Consider the following 21485-nt stretch of genomic DNA (forward strand, 5'->3'; position numbering starts at 1 on the left):
TCATTAGTGAGAGACATAAGTCTTGTGGACCACCGTAGACATTCCTTGTTCTCCTTGAAAGCGACCGTCTGAGGTAAGTGAGAAATAAACCACTTATACAACAGAGGCAAACAACACACAATGGCGCCACCACCCTTTGCATTCCTCATATGCAAAGAGAAGTAGGTATTGCCCAACAGAGTCGGAACGGGATTAAGAGTAGAGAAGATCCTAATAGCGTTCACATCCACAAACTTGTCGATGTTGGGGAACAATACCAATCCATAGATGAGAAGTACAAATATGGCTTCAAAGGCATCCTCACTCATGGCCTTCCCATATATAGTGGCTTGAGCAATGAGGAACTCAGAAGGGAGACCTTGAATTCCACCTTTGGTAGTCATATGAGCATCAACCAGAGATTCATCTATGTTTAACATGTCTGCTATCTCTTGAGAAGTAGGAACCCTTTCCAAGCCACTGAACGACAACTGATCCAGAACAGGTATACCCACAAGATTAGCATATTCCTCAAGGGTAGGCAAAAGCTGGAAATCCGGAAACGTGAAGCAACGGTACAAAGGATCGTAAAACTGCACCAATACACTCATCAATCCTTCATCCACCTGAGTAGTCAGAAGAGGAAGAAGCTTCCCAAAACGAGCTTTGAAACCCAAGGGATCTAATACATAAGATGTCAAATTCCTTAACTCTTTCAAATCTGGTTGTCTGAAGCCGTACTTCTTTGTATTCCTTCTTTGTCTTTCCATGTCTGAAAATTTTGCAAATAAACCCCTTAAGTTCCTTGAAAATTTTCTTTATTATTTTGATGATATGGATGTAAATGGATGCATGGATGCGTGAATGCAACAATCACACTCAAGGATCAAGCAAAGCACACCAAACAAAGGTCATGGGATGGATCATGTTATCCTTAATATCAACCATCCACTTTGGTGGATTATGGTTTACACCTTATCAACACCCCAGTTCCATTGATATTAAGGATACCAGAATGGATCAACCATGAATCAAGGGTTTGTTGTAAGTCACGAGCATGGAGTTAGGTTAAGAACCACCCAAAAGGGAGTGTACTAGGGTTTAAACCTGCCAAACATGTTCTACAAAAGGTTCCCATAGTCACCGTTCCATCTTTTGGATATTATCGGAGAAACGACTACTCGTATTCCAAAAATATTCTCAAGAGAGACTCTTATGAGTTTAGTATCGCGTAACAATCGTATCAAATCTTACACTTGAACGACTTTCACACTACATCCTACGAATAGGCCAAGATGGGTTTGGTAAACTAAGGTCCTTGGCTTCTAAGGTCTATATTGGAAAAAGTAATGTCTAACCACAACTACTTGTGTGACATTATTGATTCCAACATGACCTCCACCAAGTGAATGGGCTTACAAGTAAACTTGCTAAGGAATAACTCCACACAAGTCGACAAGACTATGCCATTCTCCTATCCTAAGTGCACTCGAGTCCGGGTATAGAACTCATCTCACGAAGATCACCAAGCATATAAGGAATTAATATAAAACAATTCAATCATTACATACAATACAGTAATCCCAAATTGCACAAAAACATGTCACAAAACAATATAATATAATACAACACAATATGAAAAGTAGGCAAAACCCACTAGGATCTAATTAATCCCCAGCAGAGTCGCCACTTTTCTGTAGCGGGGTATTCGTTACCATTAGAGATATTGACTAAATCCGAGGTAAAACATACAAGTCGAGTTGCCACCGCACTTCTATTTATCCAAAGGAATGGTTAGAAAGCGAACAAAAATCTAAAAGTTTTATCGAATCAAAAACTAGTAAAAATGTCAGAGATCTGGGTAAGGGGGTTGGTTATGCAATGGGAAGGTATTAGGCACCCAAAACATCCTAGGTACTCCTAGGGAGCCCTTTTCATATTTGTTGCAAAGGTTGTTGTTTTTTTGTGAAAATTTATTTATGCAAACATGATTGGAGGGATGAGAAAAGCGTGTATGTTTATCTAATGTACTACTTACTAAAAGAAGGGTCAAAAGGAAATGACTCGCACGGACGTTGCATCCACTGCATACGTATCTCATCTGAATATGAGAATCAGAGTCTTCGTAGCTCGGCTACCTAGGGGTTAAAGAGGAGTGTGGTCACTAAGACGTCGCGTCTTATGCCTACGTATCTCATCTGGGATGAAAATCAGAGCAAAACGTAGTTCGGCTAACTACGGGGTTAAGGGTTTGGATTTGGGGCGAACGACGTTACTACGCAATCTACCGGATGCTCGACCTTTGGAGACTTACTCGCCTGTAGCAGAAGGAGTAAACGTGTTCTTAGGAGAAGAAAAATCAGTAGGTTTGTTTGCGTTTTAGGAACGCGCATGCAAAAAGGAGTCCTGGACGAAGGAACCTGCATAAAGTAAACACACAAAAATTTCCTCCTATCGAGGTCTTCCAGCTAAGAAAGTAGTAAAATGCGGGAATAAATAGAGGAATAAGGAAACCAGAGATCCTTCCAAGCTAGTACCATCAAAGAAAGTGAGTCAGTACAGGCAATCGGAATAAACCTCCAGGTGGTATCCCACAAATAAAGTGGAACACCAGGCAAACCATCTCTGCAAGAGTCATATGAGCCCTCACAAAACAAAACTCAACAAACAGGTTAGAGAAACAAGATAGGGTAACCAAGAGTTGCCCCCAAATCAAAATGTAACCACATGAATCATGCCATTAAAATTCACAAAAAGCTCACAAAAAGCAACCAAGGGTAGGAGGCCTAAACCTTTTGTCAAACACATGCATTAAAAGGGTATCAAATTCACCCATAATACCTCATACATTCAGAGCATTCAAATTAAAAGCATAAAGTAATGGGAATAAGGCAAACCTGACTGGAGAGATCAATGAAATTGAATTGCCCGGTTGGGTTTGCAAAGCAATCTGAGGGTTTATATGAGAGGGAATTGGTTCTTTGCCGATGAGTTCCCTTCAGTCTCTGGAGGTTGCTCTGAACTCTGTTAGCTCTTCTCTCACTATCTTTTTCCTTGCCAGGGTAATAGGAATGGAATCTCTCACTATCTTTTTCCTTGTCAGGGTAATAGGAATGGAATAGGAATGAAATAGGAATGGAATATGAAATTTTGTTTCACTGAAACTCTGAATTTATAACCTGATTTTGTGGACCTGTGGGCTCAAACGAGAGAGGCCCAAGTCCAAATTTTTTTTTATTGAATTTATTTATTTATTATTTTTTTTTCGTCTTTTTTTTTCATTTTTTTTCGTCTTTTCTTTTTTTTTTAAACATATGGGTTTCGCCTAACGAGCATGACAGCTCATGAACAAACTTTTGCTCCTTCAAGATTAACGTTTTGACTGACGAATAAACCTCATTTGAACCTGTTGGAAGTATCTCAAGCCATTCCCTTGTGTTGACTGATCATCTAGATAGAACCCACAAAGTGTCTTGGATGATACTCAAGCTTCAAACAAAAGATGTTAGTGACACATTTTTGTGCTTTTGGTTAGTAAACAAAAGTAATAGAAACAATGATGTATAATTCAAGCATGCTTGGTGATCTCAAACCAATCACAAGGAGTCCCACCCAAAGGCAAAGGGTGTAACACCCTTCTAAAATACCCCAATTATTTAATTAAAATAATAAACATATATCAGAGTAATTATGCAGTTAAGGGTGTCACACAATCATTCATACCATGTTCCAAAATAACTGTCATGCTCTTTATTTAATCAATTAAACATTTGCATAAATCGCAGCGGATATAAATCAAATCAATCAAAACATGTAACATACTACATGTAAACTGGTTCAACAATCATTAACAACATAATTAAAAAGGTTCCCTCCCGATGTTACATCTATCAGAGCATGACCCACTAAGGAGACTACACTAGACTCCAAGCATTCGCTTCTACTCAACTCATTTCTCGTTACCTGAAAAATAGTTGTAAGGGTGAGTTCCTCAATCGATATAATAAGCATTATAGAATATAATGTCATGTTAAGTAATTTAACACATTAATCACCCTAATCACAACATACAATCAGTAACAGCACATCAGCTCAACATCATACTCAACACCAACATAAAGCACAAGTATAATCTCAAATCATACTCCATAACAACACAACATACGTATAATATTGGAATACATCCATTCATATTATACGCCATACATAATATATGCAATGAGACTCCACACATGCGGTACCGACTATTCTTGAACATATAGTTCAAGCTCACCGATCAAATCCAGATACGGCTACTAAGCTCACTAGTCCCATTCATTTGAGACCTAGTGACTCACTCACTAATTCCTCACCATGGGAATTAGCTACAGCCCCAAAGGCTATGCTATGCACACTAATCATCTAGCATGCGAACATCAACAACAAATCCACAATGATTCACTCACTAATTCCTCACCATGGGAATTAGCTACAGCCCCACAGGCTATGCTATGCACGCTAATCATCTAGCAATGCAACATCAACAACACATGTATCAACACATCATATCATGTCAAATAATTAAACATAGTATTAGCACACTCTACTAATACCTATACTGCTCAAAACAACGGGAAATGATCCCTACTACGTCATACATCAGCTAAGTTACATCACTCAGCCTAAACAACCAAAAACTGCACAACAACAGTTCAGGAAAACCACAAGTCTGCCCATACGCGTATTGCCTATGCCCATACGCGTATGGCGCATTTCCTCGCCCAACCCATACGCGTATCATCTGTCTCATACGCGTATGCTACGCGTACCACTCTCCCATACGCGTACCAACAGAGACAAAATCTACGTTCAAAATATCATTTTCCTCACCCATACGCGTAAGGCCTCCTCCATACGCGTACCAGCCATATCATACGCGTATTGCCTAGTGCCATACGCGTATGACCAGAACCAGAATTTCCAGATCTGCAATGGCTTTCTCTGCTACGAGATCTATCCAATTCAACCTTCCACAGTCCAAATTTTTCACACAATTCATTCATCTCATCTAACACGAATCATACACTTTCGATTTCACAAATTGCTAACCTTTCTACCTCTAATTCCCACGAATTTCTTCCATTTAAATCCCAATTTCGTTCATCCCAAAAGTTCACAAATTCATCATACATCATTCAATCAGAGGCAAATCAATGGTTTCTCACTACCCATCACATATTATCCCATAATACCCATTAATCGGTGAAAAACCCCCCTTACCTGAGTTAATCCGGCGAATCTTTAAGCTTCAAGCTTTCCTTCCTTCAACCCTTGTTCCTTTGCTCTTTTTCCACTTTCTGTCTCTTTTCCCTTTTCACGTGAAAATAACCTTTTTACCAAAAAAATGGGATTTTCTAAATTCCAACTTATATAATTTCCAATAATTATTATCCCAATAATAATAATAATAATTCAATAATTCCAAAATAATAATAATAATAATCCAATTATCTAATTAAATTAATAAATATATTATTAACTTAGTTTAAATAATTATCATATTATTATCAGGGTGTTACAACTCTCCCCCACTAAAAGAGTTTTCGTCCTCGAAAACATACCTCAAGCGAACAACTCTGGGTAAGACTCCTTCATCTTACTCTCCAGTTCCCAAGTCACATTGCCACCTGCTGGTCCTCCCCAAGCTACCTTCACCAAGGCAATCTCTTTACCCCGCAACTGCTTCAACTCTCGATCCTCAATCCTCATAGGTGATGTTTCAACAGTCAGGTTATCTCTCACCTGTACATCATCTATTTGGACTACATGCGACGGATCATGAATGTACCTCCTCAACTGAGACACATGAAAAACCCCATGCAAATTCGCAAGTGACGGCGGTAAAGCGATACGATAGGCTACCTCCCCTATCCTCTCCAAAATCTGATAAGGACCAATAAATCGAGGTGTCAACTTCTTCGACTTCAAAGCTCGACCAACACCAGTTATCGGAGTAACACGAAGAAACACATGATCTCCCTCTTGGAACTCAAGTGACTTCCTCCTCTTATCATGATAACTCTTCTGACGACTCTGAGCAATTCTCATCTTCTCCTGAATCATCTTAATCTTTTTTGTAGTCTGTTGAACAATCTCCGGTCCAACTACAGCACTCTCACCGGACTCATACCAACATAAAGGTGTCCGACATCTCCTACCATACAAAGCTTCAAACGGTGCCATACCAATGCTCGAATGAAAACTATTGTTGTAGGTAAACTCAATCAAAGGTAAATAACAATCCCAAGCACCTCCCTTTTCCAAAACACAAGCTCTCAAAAGATCCTCTAATGACTGAATCGTCCTCTCAGTCTGACCATCAGTCTGCGGATGATATGCAGAACTCAATCTCAACTTAGTTCCCAAAGCCTTCTGCAAACCTTCCCAGAACTTCGATGTAAATCTAGGATCTCTGTCCGAAACAATACTAGACGGAATACCATGCAAACTTACAACCTTCTCAATATACAACTCGGCTAATCTCTCTAACGGATAATCCATTCTGATCGGAATGAAATGAGCCGATTTTGTCAATCTGTCAACAATCACCCAAATGGCTTCAAAATTCTTATTTGTCCTCGGCAAACCAGAAACAAAATCCATACTGATACTATCCCACTTCCACTCTGGAATAGCCAACGGTTGCATTAGCCCAGACGGCTTCTGATGCTCAATCTTTGACTTCTGACAAGTCAAACAGGAATAAACAAAACTCGCAATTTCTCTTTTCATTCCCGGCCACCAAAATAACTTTTTCAAATCATGATACATCTTCGTAGCTCCCGGATGAATACTCAGGCCACTACGATGTCCTTCCTCCAGAATACTTTTCTTAAGTTCGGTAACATCCGGAATACACACCCGATTACCAAATTTCAAAACACCATTCTCATCAATTCTGAATTCACCACCTTGACCTTGATTCACTAGAGTCAACTTATCAACCAAAAACACATCGGATTTCTGACCTTCTCTAATCTCATCCAGAATACCACTCGTTAACTTCAACATTCCCAATTTAACACTATTGTGAGTACTCTCACACACCAAATTCAAGTCTCTAAACTGCTCAATTAAATCCAATTCTTTAACCATTAACATAGACATATGCAATGATTTCCGACTCAATGCATCAGCCACTACGTTTGCTTTACCCGGATGGTAATTCAAACCAAAGTCATAATCCTTCAGAAATTCTAACCATCTCCTCTGTCTCATATTCAGCTCTTTCTGATCAAACAAATACTTTAAACTCTTATGGTCACTGAAAACCTCAAATCTTGAACCATACAAGTAATGCCTCCATAATTTCAGAACAAATACCACAGCTGCCAACTCTAAATCGTGTGTCGGATAGTTCCTCTCATGGACCCTCAGTTGTCTCGAAGCATAAGCTATAACCTGCTTATTCTGCATCAACACACCACCTAAACCCAACAATGAAGCATCACAGTAAACTTCAAATGATTCCGACGGACTCGGTAATATCAGAATAGGAGCAGTAGTCAACCTTCTCTTTAACTCTTGGAAACCTTCTTCACATTTTGAGTCCCACACAAACGCTTGCCCCTTTCTAGTCAACATCGTCAACGGTAACGCCAACTTAGAGAATCCCTCAATGAATTTCCTATAATAACCTGCAAGTCCAAGAAAACTCCTTATCTCAGAAACTGACTTCGGAGCTTCCCACTTAGATACCGCTTCTATCTTAGAAGGATCAACAGCGACACCACCTCTTGAAATCACATGACCAAGAAAACTCACCTCTTCTAACCAAAATTCACATTTGGACAGTTTAGCAAATAACTTCTTTTCTCGTAGAATTCTTAAAACCACTCTCAAATGCTCAGCATGCTCTTCTTCAGATTTCGAATACACCAAAATGTCATCAATAAACACCACAACAAACTTGTCTAGGTACGGATGGAAAATCCTATTCATATACTCCATGAATACTCCAGGCGCATTAGTCACACCAAAAGGCATTACAGAATGCTCATAATGTCCATACCTTGTTCTGAAAGCAGTCTTCTGAATATCCTCAGTTTTCACACGTATCTGATGATACCCAGATCTCAAATCTATCTTGCTGAACACACTCGCACCAACCAACTGATCCATCAAATCATCAATCCTCGGCAAAGGATACCGATTCTTGATCGTCACTTTATTCAGTTGCCTGTAGTCCACACACAACCTCATAGTACCTTCTTTCTTCTTAACCAATAACACTGGTGCACCCCACGGTGACACACTCGGACGAATAAATTTCTTATCCAATAGATCTTCCAACTGACTCTTCAGTTCAGTTAACTCAACAGCAGACATGCGGTACGGAGCCATCGATATCGGCCTAGTACCAGGTACCAAATCAATCGAGAACTCAACTTCACGCTCTGGTGGCAATTCATTCACTTCTTCAGGAAACACATCAGGAAAATCACACACTACGGCTAGATCGCCAATCACCAGTTTATCTTTAGCTTCCAAAGTCGCTAACAGCATAAACAACTCTGCCCCATCTGCTACTGCCTCATCCACCTGCCTCGCTGATAGAAACAGACTCTTTCCTTCCTCATTTTCAGGAAAAATCACAGTCTTATCAAAACAGTTGATATAAACTCGGTTACACACCAACCAGTTCATACCCAGAATAACATCAATCTGCACTAGTGGAAGACACACTAGGTCCATCCCAAAGTCTCTACCAAAAATACTCAAAGGACAATTCCAACAAACTGAAGTAGTAGTCACTGAACCCTTCGCAGGAGTATCAATCACCATACTACCACGCATCTCAGATATCTCTAACTTAAGTTTCACAGCACAATCCAAAGATATAAAGGAATGAGTAGCACCGGTGTCAATAATAGCTACAAGAGGAAAGCCATTAATATAACACGTACCTCGGATCAAACGATCGTCTGCAGAAGTCTCAGAACCCGATAAAGCAAAGACCTTGCCTCCTGACTGATTCTCTTTCTTCGGCTTAGGACACTGTGGACTGATATGACCCAACTCTCCACAGTTGAAACAAGTTACAGTCTTCAACCGACACTCTGCAGCCAAATGACCACCTTTTCCACACTTGAAACACTTCATCTCAGCACGGGTACACTCATGGACACGATGTCCAGCCCGACCACATCTATAACACTTAGCAGGGGCACTAGAGTCTCCCCCACTAGGCCTCTTCATCCCACTCTGCTTCTGGAAACCTTTGCCAGCTGCATACGGTTTTCCACGATCATTCTGATTCTTGCCTTTCCTATCAACCCTTTGCTGATAGCTCTCTGCTCTGGCTTTGGAATCCTATTCAAAAATCCTGCAGCAGTCAACCAAGTCAGAAAACACTCTGATCCGCTGATATCCAATTGCCTGTTTGATCTCGGGACGCAACCCGTTTTCAAACTTCACACATTTCGAAAATTCTCCAGCAGCCTCATTATAGGGAGTGTAATACTTTGACAGCTCTGTGAACTTAGCAGCATACTCAGTAACAGACCGGTTACCCTGTTTCAATTCCAAGAACTCTATCTCTTTCTTTCCTCTAACATCCTCTGGAAAATACTTCCTCAGAAATCTCTCTCGGAACACTGCCCAAGTAATCTCGGCATTCCCAGCAGCTTCCAACTCAGTGCGGGTAGCAACCCACCAATCGTCTGCTTCCTCTGACAACATATGCGTACCGAACCTGACCTTCTGGTTATCGGCGCACTCAGTCACTCGGAAGATCCTCTCTATCTCCTTCAACCACTTCTGAGCGCCATCTGGATCGTATGCTCCTTTCAACATTGGAGGATTGTTCTTCTGGAACTCACTCAGTTGACGAGCAACTCCCATTCCCACCACATTCGGATTCCCTCCAAGTACTCCAGCTAGCATACCCAGAGCCTCAGCAATTGCAGCATCATCTCTACCTCTTCCAGCCATCTCTATTCTGAAAACCCAACAAGCTAAAACAATAAGTACTGATAGGGTTACACAACACCTATACTGTACAGGGGAAACAGAATAATTACGACTCGACTCGACCGACTATGCTCTGATACCACTAATGTAACACCCTTCTAAAATACCCCAATTATTTAATTAAAATAATAAACATATATCAGAGTAATTATGCAGTTAAGGGTGTCACACAATCATTCATACCATGTTCCAAAATAACTGTCATGCTCTTTATTTAATCAATTAAACATTTGCATAAATCGCAGCGGATATAAATCAAATCAATCAAAACATGTAACATACTACATGTAAACTGGTTCAACAATCATTAACAACATAATTAAAAAGGTTCCCTCCCGATGTTACATCTATCAGAGCATGACCCACTAAGGAGACTACACTAGACTCCAAGCATTCGCTTCTACTCAACTCATTTCTCGTTACCTGAAAAATAGTTGTAAGGGTGAGTTCCTCAATCGATATAATAAGCATTATAGAATATAATGTCATGTTAAGTAATTTAACACATTAATCACCCTAATCACAACATACAATCAGTAACAGCACATCAGCTCAACATCATACTCAACACCAACATAAAGCACAAGTATAATCTCAAATCATACTCCATAACAACACAACATACGTATAATATTGGAATACATCCATTCATATTATACGCCATACATAATATATGCAATGAGACTCCACACATGCGGTACCGACTATTCTTGAACATATAGTTCAAGCTCACCGATCAAATCCAGATACGGCTACTAAGCTCACTAGTCCCATTCATTTGAGACCTAGTGACTCACTCACTAATTCCTCACCATGGGAATTAGCTACAGCCCCAAAGGCTATGCTATGCACACTAATCATCTAGCATGCGAACATCAACAACAAATCCACAATGATTCACTCACTAATTCCTCACCATGGGAATTAGCTACAGCCCCACAGGCTATGCTATGCACGCTAATCATCTAGCAATGCAACATCAACAACACATGTATCAACACATCATATCATGTCAAATAATTAAACATAGTATTAGCACACTCTACTAATACCTATACTGCTCAAAACAACGGGAAATGATCCCTACTACGTCATACATCAGCTAAGTTACATCACTCAGCCTAAACAACCAAAAACTGCACAACAACAGTTCAGGAAAACCACAAGTCTGCCCATACGCGTATTGCCTATGCCCATACGCGTATGGCGCATTTCCTCGCCCAACCCATACGCGTATCATCTGTCTCATACGCGTATGCTACGCGTACCACTCTCCCATACGCGTACCAACAGAGACAAAATCTACGTTCAAAATATCATTTTCCTCACCCATACGCGTAAGGCCTCCTCCATACGCGTACCAGCCATATCATACGCGTATTGCCTAGTGCCATACGCGTATGACCAGAACCAGAATTTCCAGATCTGCAATGGCTTTCTCTGCTACGAGATCTATCCAATTCAACCTTCCACAGTCCAAATTTTTCACACAATTCATTCATCTCATCTAACACGAATCATACACTTTCGATTTCACAAATTGCTAACCTTTCTACCTCTAATTCCCACGAATTTCTTCCATTTAAATCCCAATTTCGTTCATCCCAAAAGTTCACAAATTCATCATACATCATTCAATCAGAGGCAAATCAATGGTTTCTCACTACCCATCACATATTATCCCATAATACCCATTAATCGGTGAAAAACCCCCCTTACCTGAGTTAATCCGGCGAATCTTTAAGCTTCAAGCTTTCCTTCCTTCAACCCTTGTTCCTTTGCTCTTTTTCCACTTTCTGTCTCTTTTCCCTTTTCACGTGAAAATAACCTTTTTACCAAAAAAATGGGATTTTCTAAATTCCAACTTATATAATTTCCAATAATTATTATCCCAATAATAATAATAATAATTCAATAATTCCAAAATAATAATAATAATAATCCAATTATCTAATTAAATTAATAAATATATTATTAACTTAGTTTAAATAATTATCATATTATTATCGGGGTGTTACAAAGGGAACCAAGATGCTAAAGATCCTTGAGGCAATGCAAATGCAATATTATGATGCCATGAGGGATCTTTGGGTCAAAATTGGGGTCTTACAGAGACCACAACCTTTTGGAACAAATCAAAGATCATCAAATTCTTCCATAATCATCATATTCTTCTTGGAGATTGCGAAATAAACCAATTCCAAGGCAAAGATAACCAGATCTGACTCACACATGGGAGAAATTGTCGCGATTATACAACACCAACAAATGAAATTGGGGATTTAGAGACCAAATAAAGGTTTCGATATTACCAGGGTTCGATCATTAAGTCACAAACTGGGGAATGCAAAACATGGACACCTCAGTTGGTGAAGATGAACTGCATAGGGGACCCATCATCAGCTCAAACGGGGATAAGAAGTTGCTTGGGGAGCAACTTATTAACCATGATGGGAATGAACGACAAACTTTTGGGGAGGATAACGTCACTAAACCAACTGCTTGGGGAAGACCAACAATGTCTCACACATCAAGACTTACCTGTTCTTAGATTGCTGTTAACATTCCTTGCTGAAATCGATTATTCTTAAAGTGAATGTTTTTATTATTTAAAGAAAAATAAATATTCATTGATTTATTTCAAAATTATCATGATAAAAAATTCAATTTTAAAACAGAAACAAATAAAAATAGAAATGATTGGATAAAAATTCAACTTTATTTAATAGAATGGTATCCCGCAAATGACGAGACTCCATAGATATTTACAAAAGCTTAAAATGGAAATTTACATGGAAAATGACTACATTGAATACAATGATCATTACTCTCCCTACCAACTTCAAAACTCGTTGTGTTTGGCTTCGGTTGAGAATGATGAATCAGAACCAAATGACTGCTCAAAACTACTTTAAAGATGAGGACCAAACAAATCCAATGACTTGCAATAATCCCTAATTTTTGCCTAGATTTCCCCGAGGTGGGATACTCTATCTACCGGGATGAATTTTCTGTTTTACATCTCTAACTTTCGCCTGGATCGCCTTTTGGGTTTTCAATCCATCGAGACGCTCATTTTTGCCTAAGTCGCCCTTTCGGGTTTTCAACTTAGCGAGTTGTTATTTTATTTTTTAGGAAAAGTATCAATTGACTACATCGGAATTCATAGGACGTGTGAACTCTTCACCATCCATAGTTGTAAGAATTAAAGCAACGCCTGAAAAGGCTCTCTTAACAACATATGTGCCTTCATAATTAGGAGTCCATTTGTCCCTAGCATCAGGTTTGAAAGATAGAATCTTCTTGAGCAAGAGGTCACCTTCTCTGAACACACGAGGCCTGACCTTCTTATCAAATGCTTTCTTCATTCTCTGCTGATATAATTGATCACACATGGCAGTTGTAGCGGTAAATTCATGACCATCAAGCTATGGATAAACTTGACGTCAAGAAAACCAGAGTCGCCACCGCGCTTTTAATGTTTCTAAAGAAAAAGGGAAAAGTAGGAACAAAACCCAAAGATAAGAAGTTTTCAAATCAAAACTAATAAAATTCCATAGATTGCAGGTAAGGGGGTTGGTTACACAGAGGGAAGGTGTTAGCATCCAAAGTGTCCTAGGTACTCCTAGGGAGCCCTTTTTATGTGTGTATGTGATTTTGGTATAAAAGATATTTGCAATAAATAGAGTGTGGGGATGAGAAAAGAATTCATTAATTATATTTTTGTTTTTGACAAGACCTTCGGACTTGTGCCTACGTACCAACATAAAAACGAGGGATCAAAACCTCGTAGTTCGTGGTATCAACTTCAAAATGAGTGGATTGCTTTTAATCAAAATTTAAGTTTAAAAGAGGCACAAAGGGCCTAAAATTTGAATGGTTGTTAGTTCGTTTTGTCTTTTGAAATTGTAAGTCAATATGATTAGACTTATTTACAAGTTTGATTTGAGAAAAGGGTTTAAAAATGCAATGTCATAAGGCCAAAGTTTCTAATTTGCAATAAAGTCTATATTTTTAAATCACAAGAAAAATAAGATTTTTGAAAAGGGGGGGAGATTTTGAAATTTAAGAAGTGGGAGGAGATAAAGAGACTAATCCTAAGCATAAAATTAAAAGTTAAGAGTTGAAAAGATCTGACCAATGGGATGCAATCCAACAGACAAGAATGTCATATAGAAAACCGACCTTTCATTTGGACTTTGAATCAAGCAATATGAACAAGAAAATAGCAATACGAAGAGCAAGTCATCAAATACAAATAGCCATATTCAAGCAAGCAACTCCACAACTAACAATCTTTTTTGTCTTCTCATGTATCAGATGACATCCTCCTTGATTAGCTCAGAATAAGGCATTAGACACCGGTTCAAAGTAACAGTTGCATCAAGAACATGTAGTAGGTGAATTCATGTGGATCCTAATACTTGGATTAGATGAAAGCTCAAACCACAATAACTTGGTCTCAGAAATATTGGCATTGACCAAGTCCTTTTGGATAGGGAATGTTGCTTAATTCTAAGTCCAAAAGCTCAGATCAAATCCAACAGTCTACACAAACATTTTTTAGGGTTTTTGTTGTTTATTAAGTAAGGTCAAAATCTAAAACCTCTTAAAACACAAAATAAATGGTTAAGAGATTTATCATAGATCAATTAAGGTCAAAGGACCTTAGATAAAAATTTTCGTAATTTTTAAAAAGTCAAAAGTATTTTTAAACAATTAAAAATATGCACAAAAACAATTAATTCATGAAAATATTAAAATTAATCCAAAAAATAATTTTAATTCAAAAAATGAAAGAGAAAAATATTTAATTTTTTTGGTGAAAGTCCCATATTTTTTGGATTAAAAATGAAATTAATATGAATTAATTAAAATAAAGGGACTAAACATAAAAATCAAAAAAATAAAAAAAACAAGGCCATCAGATCTCCCTCATTAATTAAGGTGGCATATCTGATGGCCAAGCGCGTGCTTCCACCAAACACTGCAGTCAATGCGTGCACATGCATGGTAATCACTTTGGACGCGTGAGATTAGAACATGAGAATCAGATCAGATGGTCTGGATTGATCCAACGCACCACTAGAGCCCTAGCTCCGGTCATTTTCTCTGATGATCACCACCGATCTGGTTCAGGCTCAACTTCATGGAAAATGAAAAGTTAATACACTAATTTGAAGGAAAAATTCTCAGGAGCACGAATCTAGCCTCAATTTTCTCCAATTCCAAGTATATAAAAAGATACAGGGATTTGAATTTTGAGGATCATGAATTGAGTTGCTTCGATTTGACCTCAAAGAAACTCAATCTTCTTGCCTACATTGATAGGACTTCAGACAACCAAAAATAACAAAGAATGGTGAAGAATTGAGGGAGAATCGAAGAGATGAAGTTTCTGAAAATTCACCTTCAATGGAGCCTCAAACTTGCTCGATCTTGATTCTAATTGTGTCTGGCCTTGCTTCAGAAGCTTGTTGGAAGTGATTAAGATCAAGAAATGGTCCGGACTGTTGGAGTTTCAATCTCAAAACAGATGGAGATTTGAAACTCGATTTTCAAAAGAAAACCTTCAAGATTATCCTTAAATGGTGAGGGTTTAGATTGCAGGTTCAAAGCTTGGGCATGAGGTCCTTTATTTTGAGTAGTGAGGGTCTTATTTATAGCCAATGAGATTCATTTCCACACACTTCCAATTTGGAAAAAATGAGTAATTCTCTTTGCATGCTTGCATGGGCATGTGATAAGCCTAACAAGTGATTTATTCAGGTCCAAAAATGAGTGAGAATCATGCTGAAATCAAATCATCTGTCCATGCATTTGTTAAACATAACATTTTTTCCTTATGTCAAGACCTATCCAACCATTACCCACATGCTTATGTTTCAATTTTCCAAGTGGCATTTTCGAAGAGGTGAAGTTTTGTGATCATTTATGGAAACCATGTTAAATATTTGTGCACAAGCTAATACATTGCAGTCTGCACGTCCAAACCATCTCACAATCATTTCAGCTTGCATTTGCAATGGATTTTGGGCCTCACATGCGCCTGAACAGGACCATGCATGGAGGATCCAAGTTCATGCACACACGAGTTTGATCATGCATTGCATCAGCTCTTGCTATAAATACACATGCTTACTTCATTTGAAAACGAACCTAAAGGCGCCTGAAGTTCTGCACAACTGATTCCCCAACCTTCCATTAAAGGAATTCTGAATTTTTTCTCCATTTTTCAAGCTCAAATTTTAACTTCATTGGTTGATCTTTTGCTTCTAAATTCCTTAGCCTTGCTTCCTTGCTACCTCAAGATCAAGCTGCACTGAAGATTTGGATTGGATCAAGCTCACACAAACTGCACTTCAAAGGTTTTCACTCCAACTGTTTTCCTTCGAATCTCTTTGGATATTGAACATTTTTTGTATTGGTTGGCATCTCTGAAGTCCTCATGTGAGAGGCAATTGATTTGTGGTTTTAATTTTGAGAATTTAACAAGTTCAGATTGAGTACCTTATTTTTCCATCTCAGATTTCTCCTTCTATGAGAGTCTTGAGCAAAAACTAAGGTCACAGGGGTGACGTACATCACCCCAGCTTTCGAATGATGTATGGATCGCGTGCTATGGTTGAGGTTTGAAAACCTGCAACTAGTGGTCGGAACTGGTCTTCTCATCGGAGAAGACGGTGGTTTCCACCACCGTCCCCACGCGTCCTATCCTCAGCCTTTGGATCCATGTTTCCAGATCTAATCACAGCGCTTCATTGTTATGACTTTATTTAAATACATGTGCCACGCTGTTGACTAAGGATCACCATGAGTGCGCGCTTCTCATCCACCAGATCAGTCATGTCAATTAATGAAGTGGATCTGACGCCTCAGGATTTTTGCTATTTTTAATTTCTGTTTTAATTTTCTTTTATTCCATTTTATTTTAAAAATTCATAACTTCTTTATTTGGAATCACAAAAATATGGGACCAATTGCAAAAAATTTCTCTTAAATTCTAGTTTCTAAAAATGATTTTTAATTATTTTTGTGATTCAATTTAATATTTTTTGTGAATTATCTCATTTCTGGTCATTTTTAATTCATTTAAAATACTTTTTGATATTCAAAAATGCCAAAAATATTTTCTTAACAGCTTTGGACAATGATGAATCTATGAAAAATATTCTCATCAATTTCTTAATTGATTTGTGATTTATTTGAGATTTTAGTCCAATTATGTTATTTTTCTTCATTTTTTAATTGTTTAAAATTAGTTTCTGCTTTCAAAAAATGATGAATTTTTTTGTCAAACCTTGTTTGACCATGTTACACTTATGATGATCCAATTGGACTTTTCGAAATTGATTTGAATTGGATTTAAAGTTGACCTTTATTTGTTCTTTTTATTTCATGTATTATTTTAATTTCAAAAAATACCAAAATTATTTTTGTTATTTCTTGACTTCTAAACTTCATCTCACTTCTGTTTACCATTGATTGATGTTGATTCCATTCATGCTTGATCAATGTGTTTTGCTTATGTCATTTTAATTTCAATTATGTACATTCCATTTCCATCTTCTTCTTCTTCTTTTCTTTTGACCAATGAGTTAATGATTGGTGGTTAGCCTTGACATAAGACAGGCTTAACCTTCTCTGATCCAAATCAAATTCATCTAGATCAAAGATCAAGTGAATTGCTTTGTGTCAAAGATAGGTTGCTTCTTGGTCAAGCAAAAAACCTAAATCCATACAAGGTCATTCTTCTTTTCTTTTGGCATGGCAAGTTGTAGGAGCTTGACTTACTAGTCATGGTCTCTAACTTGTGTTTAGTTTCCTATAGTTTTATTGACCGACCTCAGATAGGTGTGACTACTATATTAGTCCACTTACGATTGCTTAACATAGCGCTAAATTTCCTTATGACACACTAACACTAACTACTAATCACTAACATTTAATTCTTGCAATTTACTTTAATGCAATTTAATTTCTTATTCATTTAATTCATATTGTCTGTGCCCTTTGCTCACTTGAGCTCATGTTTATGTTTATTTCATTTGCCTTCTGCTCACTTGAGCATATTATTGTGTATATACTATTGCTTTGTGTTTATTTTGTTTTGTTTATGTGAACCAATGCAAATGGAGAAAGGACTTAGATTTAGGACCTTACCTATGCTAAATGGAGTTTGAAGAGCAACTAGGCCTCATGCCTTTAGAATGTTAAAATTGTTAAAGAGCAACTAGGCCTCATGCCTTTAGAATGCTAAATCTTGGAAGATGAATTGAAAGGACCTCTATTCTAAACTCACTCTTGTCCATTCTTTCTATTGCATTGTGGAACTTTTTGATTTGTTTGTTCTTGTGTGATAGAGATTCAAAACTTGAGCTAATTAGAAGGACCATTGTCATGGACATCCAAGATAGGAGAGACAAAGCCAATGGAAAAATTCCTAGGAGCTTGATTGTTTATTTGTTTGATTACTTGAGATTATTGCTTATTGCTTGCTAAGTCCAAAGGAAAGGAACTCTTGGATCATCTTTATGATCTCAAGAAAGGAACTCCAAGTGGTTTTATTTCTCTTCTCTCATCTTTGCATGTTTAGGACCTAGCCCTTCTCTTCTTCTCTCCACTCTAACCCAAGCCAAATGTTTTGTGCAAACATTAACATTGCTTTCAAAATTAGAAACCTAGGCACTATGCCTTTGATCTTTCAAACTCTTTTTCATAATACTTATTTTGAATTGAATCTTAAGTCAACTTTGACTTTATTTTGTGAATACTCTTCATCTGCAAATACAACTCACTCAAATTGTTTTTATGGTTCCAATGGCCATTTGTGTTAAAGCTTTTCATAAACACTAGCTATTAGGTTTGAGTTATCATAGAGGTTGATATAATACTCACATGTATCCTTAGTGTTGGATTATAAGTCTTCCATGCTTATTATATGGTCACTTTTATCATACATTAGAAATATTTTCTATTATAAATAAAAATTTCATAATTTTGAGTACTAAGTTAATTTGATTGCAACAAATTGTAATTTTAATTTCTAGTGATCTTACTCAGAGGGTATTCATTAGGAGGTTCCACTCACTTTCTAGCTGTGATAGTAGTGAAAATTAGTGTGTGAAGAAACATTACTTTGAGATATCAAAACACTTATATAATTCTTTAGTTCTCACCACTTAAAGTATTTGAAGGTCTCTCATATAGTGGTTTCTTGGGAACCGTCTATTTCACTTCCATCAAAAAGCTTCTTCCAATTTCTTTTTTTCTTTTTTTTTTTCTTTTTTTTATCTGGTATTTAATTTTTACATATGAATATGTGTTTTTCAGGTATCAAACGAATTGTATTGTCGAAGGTGTTCGTTCAAGTTGTTTGAAACATCAGAATCAAACGGTATATTTCTTTTGATTTGTATGATATTTGATTTTTATGCAATGAATTTGTATTCTTCTATTAAACATAAATATAACATAATTACTACTTTTATTTCCATATAGATTAAAGATTGATGGCTGTATGTTGGTATTTTTATATTTCAGATGAATGTCAAATGTAATTTGTGTGATAGCATATTCCTTACTTTTCAAAGAATGATTCAGCATACCTTGACTAATCATGTTGAAGCCAAATATGAATGTGATAAGTGTGGAAGAATGTATTTGACTAAGATAGATAAAAAACGTCACATGGATGAGGAGAAATGCAAGAAGACATGAAAATGATTGCATAAGGGTTTTATACTTTTGGATGATGGAATGTTTGATGTATATATAAAAAATTACTATTTAGTTACATAAGGGTTGTATTATTTTAGATGATGGGATATTTTATGTATATATAAAAAATTTCTCATGGTTTAAATGCTACAAACATGAAAAGAGATTTGAAGAAAAATACTCTCAACAATTAAGCCATATTTTGATAAGTTTACCCATACTGTGTCATTTATTACAACTAGTAGCAATTTGTCTCTCAACAGCTAGCTTGACATTGAGTTGATTTGTTTTAATTTCAAAAAATGGATTTATTTATATATTTTTAAAAAAAAAATTAATATTACAAAAAATGCATTATTACAAAACAAAATATAGTAGAAATCATAATTATTTTTAAAAATTATATATTAAAAATGATTTTTATGTAAAATTATTTGTAATAGTTTCGATATTAAGTGATTTTTTAAAATTTTGATATCTATTTTTTTTTTAAAATGATGAAATATCTAAAATAATATTTTAAGAATAACTATTCAAACCAAATTTTCATTTGAAGTTTTTATGAAAAATTTCTTTATATTTTTTTTACACTAAGTTGTTAGATGAAATAAACTTGGCATTTGAATTTGATCAATAAGGGAAACCGTGTTCTTACATGTTTTAAAGATGTGAATTAAATCATAATATAGTTTCAAGGGAAACCTGAAATATTGGACGAACTTTGTTTACCAAAGCTAAAAATATGCAAGTAGTCATTAGTATAAATAGTTGTTATCAATTGTAACGATGTACTCATCAGAAAATATAAAACATTTATAAAGAGAAAGCTCCATCGAGCTTTTGAGTTACAAAAGTACTAATTGTTACTTTAAATTTATTAAGTCAATTCAATTTATTTTGCCAACATTTGGCATCAGAGCTTGTCACATTGAAATAATTACAAGTTCTGAAGATAGAGAAAAGTAAGAAAGGGGATTTGAATTGTTTTCATTGTAATAAAAAACTTTTTGCAACACCACACACACAAAAATAAATGCTAACAACACAAGGAGTTTATCCTGGTTCGATTGAAAATCAAAGTTACTCCAGTCCACCCAACCAAGGTGATTTCGCCTTCAATAAGGACTTAATCTAATAATCTCAACAAATTACAAAAACATTTAAGAGTTTAACAACCTCTTAGCCCTCTCAAGTATACAATGTAGCGGTAAATTCGTGACCATTAAGCTATGAATAAACTTGACATCACTAAAACCAGAGTTGCCACCGCGCTTTTATTATTTCTGAAGGAAAAGGGAAAAGTACGAACAAAACTCAAAGATAAGAAGTTTTCAAATCAAAACTAATAAAATGCTAGAGATTACAGGTAAGGGGGTTGGTTACACAGCGGAAAGGTGTTAGCGCCCAAAGTGTGCTAGGTACTCTTAGGGAGCTCTTTTTGTGTGCATATGTTTTTTTGGTGTAAATGATGTTTGATAAAATATAGAGTGAGGGGATGAGAAAAGAAATCATTAATTATATTTTGTGTTTGACAAGACCTTTGGTCTCATGCCTACGTACCAACATAAAAATGAGGGATCAAAATCCTATAGTTCGTGTTAAAAACTTCAAAGAAGTTGATGGATTAATTTTAATAAATATTTAACAAAGAAAATGCACAAAAGGCCAAAGATTTGAAAGGAGTTGTTAGTTATTTTTGTCTTTTAGAAATTAAAGTCAATATGGTTAAATTGATTTACAAGTTTGATTTAAGAAAAAAAGTTTAAAAATTCAAT

This window comes from Lathyrus oleraceus, chromosome 5 (genome assembly GCF_024323335.1).
Source record: "Lathyrus oleraceus cultivar Zhongwan6 chromosome 5, CAAS_Psat_ZW6_1.0, whole genome shotgun sequence".
NCBI classification, from domain to species: Eukaryota; Viridiplantae; Streptophyta; class Magnoliopsida; order Fabales; family Fabaceae; genus Lathyrus; species Lathyrus oleraceus.